This window comes from Ornithorhynchus anatinus, chromosome 3, assembly GCF_004115215.2.
Source record: "Ornithorhynchus anatinus isolate Pmale09 chromosome 3, mOrnAna1.pri.v4, whole genome shotgun sequence".
In the NCBI taxonomy this organism is placed as follows: domain Eukaryota; kingdom Metazoa; phylum Chordata; class Mammalia; order Monotremata; family Ornithorhynchidae; genus Ornithorhynchus; species Ornithorhynchus anatinus.
This window is the reverse complement of record NC_041730.1, coordinates 115307552-115313822: the sequence shown is the minus strand read 5'-3', so window position 1 is coordinate 115313822 and position 6271 is coordinate 115307552.

Genomic DNA, 6271 nt, shown 5'->3' with positions numbered 1-6271 from the left:
GATGGAATGAATAAGTACTGTGCCTGCTCAACTGGGAATATAAATGTATTTTGAGTGCATTTAAGACTTCTCATGACGGGTTGTGGCCAGCTGCTCTCCATCTCCACCCAGGACACAGACAAAAGGAAACAGACTTAGGATGCAGCATGAAAAATTTAGGCCAGGCATAAGGAAGTAGTTCCTGCCTACAAGAACTGTGATACACTGGACTAGAGTTCAAAGCCAAGTTTTGGACACCCCTTCCCTTAAGAACTCACAGATTGAGATTTAGATAGCCGTCTGTCAGGGCTTGATTTTGGTACATGGCAGCTTAGACTCTGGGAAGGAACGAGCGAGTTGCTGTAGGGTTGGTCTGAACAGTGAACTTTCTATGCTTTCTGCAGGACGAGAATGAAACTCCATCCCAAATGTAATGACTTCATGTCCATGCTCCCCTGTCCACCCTCCATTAAATGTGGTTCACATAAATTCCAAGTGTTGACTCTAAACCCCAGTTTTATAAACATTACATCTGCATATGTAGACTGGCAATGTTTGTGTTTGAAATTTACCTAATATCACAGGAATTCTGGGGGAGGGGGAGTGGAGGAAAGGGGGAGGAGATAGGGGAAAGATTGTACTGAGGCTGCAAGCCAAAGATGAATCTGAGCCATGTGTGAACCTCCCAGAAAAAAGCATAGGGTCCCAGCTACAGCCTTAATGTATTTAAAGTCTGGAAGATGCCATTGGAAGCCTTCTAGATTCTTCAGCTTTCTGGAACCATGGAATTGGAAAGAGAATTTCATAGAATTTCATCTGTGCTCCTTCCCTACCCTCTCACCAATATCCTGGGCATTTCCTCCTAATCAATAAGGAGTGGGGGATAAAATGTTGCTCTTTTAAGCTATGATGCCAGTGCTGTGCGAGACCCATTTACCCTCTATTCACGCTTCAAATTTCCTAAATGTCCGATGGAGAAACACCTTTAGTGTAAATATGGAGAGATTCCTGGAGATTGTTTTATCACCACTAGCTGATAGTAGCCTCTAGTGTTATGCTCACACTGTGTATCTTCAGAGAGCAGGGTTCAGCTCTTGGACTGTAGTAATAATCATAAAAATAACTATTATTATGATTGTACTTGTTAAGTACTTACTATGTGCCAAGCACTGGTCTAAGTGCTGGGGTAGGTACAAGTTAATCAGGTTGGACACAGTCCCTGACCCACATGGGGCTCACTCTTAATCCCCATTTTAGAGATGAGGTAACTGAGACCCAGAGAAGTGAAGTGACTTGCCCAAGGCCACACAACAGACATGTGGTAGAGCTGGGATTAGAACCCAGGTTCTTCTGACTCCCAGGCCAGTACTCTATCTATCCACAAAGTCGAACAAAGCTATCATTCAGAAAGGAGAATTTTTTAAAATACTGTTTGATCCAAGCAGGGCAAACCCAGAATCACAGAAAGTGTGCTTTAAGATTTTCATGTCTCTAAAGCAACTTAGGTAGTGGGAACTCCCTACCACCTTTCAAATGACTGCCAAAACCAGAACAATGCACAGCCAGGTGCCAGAGGGCTGATTCCATTTGTATTTTGTGTCTCCTTTGATACTATAGATCGGACTAGGCCTAAAAAATAAACTAACAACTCCCCAGGGCAGAATCCCTCATTTCGTCATTGCTTTAGCTTGGGAGCGAAGGAAGCCGGAGTTCAGAATTCTGCTAGAGTCCATAAAAGGCAGGAAACCGACTCAGCTTCTTTGGGAAAATGAATAAGAATTTACATTGTTCTTCTGTTTCTGAGAATGACTGAAGGCAAAGGCTTGTTGGCCAAGTGAACAATTCCAGGCATTCTCTTCCTTAAAATCAGAATGTTAAATAGCAAATCCTAACTCTCTCATTCAACTTACATAGTCTGCGACCAATTTCTATCAGTTTTATCTACACAACATCTCTAAAACCACCCTTTTCTTGCAATTCAAACTGCTCCTATGCTGATCCAAGCACTTAACATATCCTGCTTTCACTACTGCATCACCCTCCTTTCTGACCTCCCTACTTCTTGTCTCTCCCCACTTCAATCCATACTTCATGCTGCTTCCAGTATCATTTTTCTACAGAAATGTTCAGTCCAGGTTTCTCCACTCCTCAAGCTCCTCCAGTGGTTGTCCCTCCACCTCTACATACAACAGAAACTTCTAACCATCATTTTTAAAGTACTCAATCAGCTTGCCCCCTCTGATCCTACCTCACCGATTTCCTACTTCAACCCAGTCCACATACTTTATTCCTCCAACCCCAACCTCCTCACAGTGGAAAGAGCCAGGGCTTCGGAGTCAGAGGTCATGGGTTCGACTCCCGACTCTGCTCTCGATCTTGTCTATCTCACTGTCGGCCCCCTGCTCATATTATCCCTCTGGCAATCTTCAAAACTCTTCCCATCTTCAAAGCCTTTTTAAAAATCACATCTCTTCCAAGAAGCCTTCCCTGTCTGAGCCCTCATTTCCCCTACTCCTCCTGTCTTCTGAGTCACCCTGCCACTTGGATATATATACTTTAAGCCTTGGATATTCACCCTACCTTCAGCCCTACAGCATTTAAGCACACATCTTCTGTTGCTATGCTGATCAAAGCACTTATCCTAGCCATCTTGACTGCTGCATTTGCCATTCTGCTAACCTCACTTCCTTCTGTCTCCCCACATCCCAGTCCACACTCACTCTGTTGCACAGATCATTTTTCTAAAAAAAAATTCAGCATCTCCCCAGTCCTTGAGAACCTCCAGTCGTTGCCCATCCACCTCTGCATCAAAACAGAAACTCCTTACCATTGGCTTTAAAGCACTCAGTTGGCTCACCCCCTCCTAACCTACCTCACTGGTCTCCTACTACAGCCCAGGCTACACACTTCACTCCTCTAGAACCAGTTTACCTACTGTGGCCCAATCTTGTTTATCTCGCTGCTGACCCTTTCCATGTCCTCCTTCTAGCCTGGAATTCCTTTCTGCTCCCTATATACCAGACCAACACTCTCCCAGCCTTCATAGTCTTATTAAGGCCACATCTCCTCCAGGGAACCTTCCCTGATTAAACCCTCTTTTGCCCGGCTCCTACTCAATCAATCATATTTATTGAGCGCTTACCGGGTGCAGAGCACTGTACAAAGCACTTGGGAAAGTACAATATATCAGAGTTGGTAGACATGTTCCCTTTCCACAGTGAGTTTACAGTCTAGAGGGGTAGACAAACATTAATATAAATTATGGATATGTACGTAGGTGTTTTGTGGCTGAGGGGTGAATAAAAGGGTAAAAATCCAACTGCAAGGGTGACACAGAAGGGAGTAGGAGAGGAGGAAGTGAGGGTCTAATCAGGGAAGGTGACTTCAGTAAGATTTTGAAGGTAGGGAGTGTGATCGTCTGTTGGATATGAAAGGGGAGGGTGTTCCAGGCCACAGGCAGGATGTGGAGGAGAGGTCTGTGGGAGAACAGGGTTTGGGTGGGAAAATAAGGAGTTCTGTTTTGGATATTTTAAGTTTGAGGTGTCATTGGGTCATTCAATAGAGATGTCCTGAAGGCAAGAGGAAATGTGAGACTGCAGAGGAGAAAAGAGATCAGGGCTGGAGTTGGAAATCTGGGAATCATCTGCCACTGTCAATGAAGCCTTCTCTGTCAACTATGCACTTGGATCTGTGACCTTTGAGCATTCAATTTTCAACCCACCCTCAACCCTACTGTGAGCCCGTTGGGTAGGGATTGTCTCCATTTGTTGCCGAATTGTACTTTTCAAGTGCTTAGTACAGTGCCCTGAACACAGTAAGTGCTCAATAAATATAACTGAATGAATGAATGAACCCTACATTTCTTAGGTATATATCTATAAATTATATGTTATAAATTATTTATTTGTCTGTATCCCACTCTAGATGATAAGCTTGTTATGGGCAGTACAGTTGTACTGTACCCTCCTAAGTGCTTCGTATAGTGTTCTGCACACAGAAAAATCTCAATATAAATCATTTATATTGTATTCTCCCAAGACCTTCATACAGTGCTTTGCACAAACTAAATGCTCAATAAATACAGTTGAATGAACGAATTGATAATGATATCCAAAATATACTTTAATATCTGACCCCCTATAAATGATAACTAATAATAATTATGGTATTTGTTAAGCACTTACTATGTGCCAAGCACTATTCTAAGCACTGGGGTAGATACAAGGTAATCAGGTAGTCCCACTTGGGGCTCACTCTTCAATCTCATTTTACAGATGAGGTAACTGAGGCCAAAGTTCACACAGCAGATTAACGGTGAAGCCGGGATTAAAACCCATGTTCTCTGATTCCCAAGCCTGTGCTCTTTCCACTAAGCCATACTGCTTCTCCACTGCTTCTAAACTGAAGCTGCTTGTGAGCGAAGAAACTAACAACTCTGTCATACTGTATTCTCCCAAGTGCTTAGGATAGTGCTCTGAGCACACCAAGAGCTTTTGGTTGATTGATTAATTGATCCCCCATCCTCACTGTAGTGTGTTGTATTTTCAGTGCCTTAGCCCTGTGGTTCAAGACAAAATATTCAACTGAAAAGAGGAAATTTAGTTTCCTCATATTGTAAATAATTTAAATACTGGGAGAAGGAAAGAGTACAGAACTAGGAGTCAAGGACTTGGGTTCTAATCCCATTTTTGCCACTTGCCTGCTGTATGACCTCGGGTCAGGCACTTAACTTCTCTGTTTGTCAAGTTCCTCATCTGTAAAATGAGGTTTCAATATCTCTTTTCCCTCCATCTTAGACTGTGAGCCCATGTTTGACAAGGACCATTTCTGATCTAACTATATGGTATTGGAATTTGGTAAGCACTTAACAAATTGTACAATGACTAATATTATTATTAGATAGTCCACAATTCACCAACAGGCAGCTTGAGAAAACTAACATATATGGATCTGGAAGACTATTAATTTCATTCTTCTCTAATCCTTCTTGATAATAGTGATAATCATAATAATGATGATGCTATTTATTAAATGTTTATTGTGTGCCAATCACAGGACCAAGTACTGGGGTAGATAATCAAATTCAATTCCATTCCAATCCCTCACAGGGCTTACTGTGTGAAGAAGGAAAAAAAAACTGTTATCCTCTCTCCACTTCTCATATGAGGAAACTAAAGCACAACAAAGTTAAGTGATTTGCCCAAGGTCACACAGTAGGCAAGTAGAGGAGTTAAGACTAGAACCTGGATTTCCCAAATCCCAGTACTACGCTTTTTCCATTATGCCACATATCGGACAGATATCGGACCATTCCCAGTTTGTAAATGAAATAAAAATGGAAAATATATTGGAGTAGTTCTTAGTTAATGTCTGTCTCCTCTCTAGACAGTAAGGCAGGGACCGTATCTACCGACTCAGTTGTACTTTCTCAGTGGCTTATTACAGTCCTCTGCACACAGTAAGTACCATTAATTGATTGATATAGTAGTAAGCAGCGTGGCTCAGTGGAAAGATCCCGGGCTTGGGAGTCAGAGGTCATAGGTTCGAATCTCGGCTCTGCCACTTGTCAGCTGTGTGACGGTGGGCAAGTCACTTAACTTCTCTGTGCCTCAGTTACCTCATCTGTAAAATGGGGATGAAGACTGTGTGAGCCCCACATGGGACAACCTGACTACCTTGTATCTACCCCAGTGCTTAGAACAGTGCTCTGCACATAGTAAGTGCTTAACAAATACCAACATTATTATTACCTGTTAGCTAGCACCCTAGAGCAATGTACTGTATACTAAGTTCTTGGGATTGGGGAAGAAACCAATGGCCTAGTGGAAAAAGCAGAGACATGGGAGTCAGGAAGCCTCAATTTTAATCCTGGCTCTCCTACTTGCCTGCCGTGGAAACTTGGGCAAGACATACTTAAGCAGCATGGCAATAATGGATAGAGCACAATCCTGGGAGTCAGAACATCATGGGTTCTAATCCTGGCTCTGCCACTTGTCTGCTGTGTGACCTTGGGTTAGTCATTTCACTTCTCTGTGTCTTAGCTACCTCATCTGAGAAATGGGGATTGAGACTGTAAGCCCCACATGACACAGAGACTGTGTCTGACCTGATTTGCTTCTATCTCCCCCAGCGCTTTGTACAGAGCCTGGCACACAGTAAGCACTTGACAAATACCACAGTTCTCATCTTTAAAATGGCTAGAAAATACCTGCTCCCTCCTGCATAGGTTGTGAACCCCAAATGGAAAATGAACTGTCAGATCTGATTGTGTATTCCAGGGCTTTGCACGGTG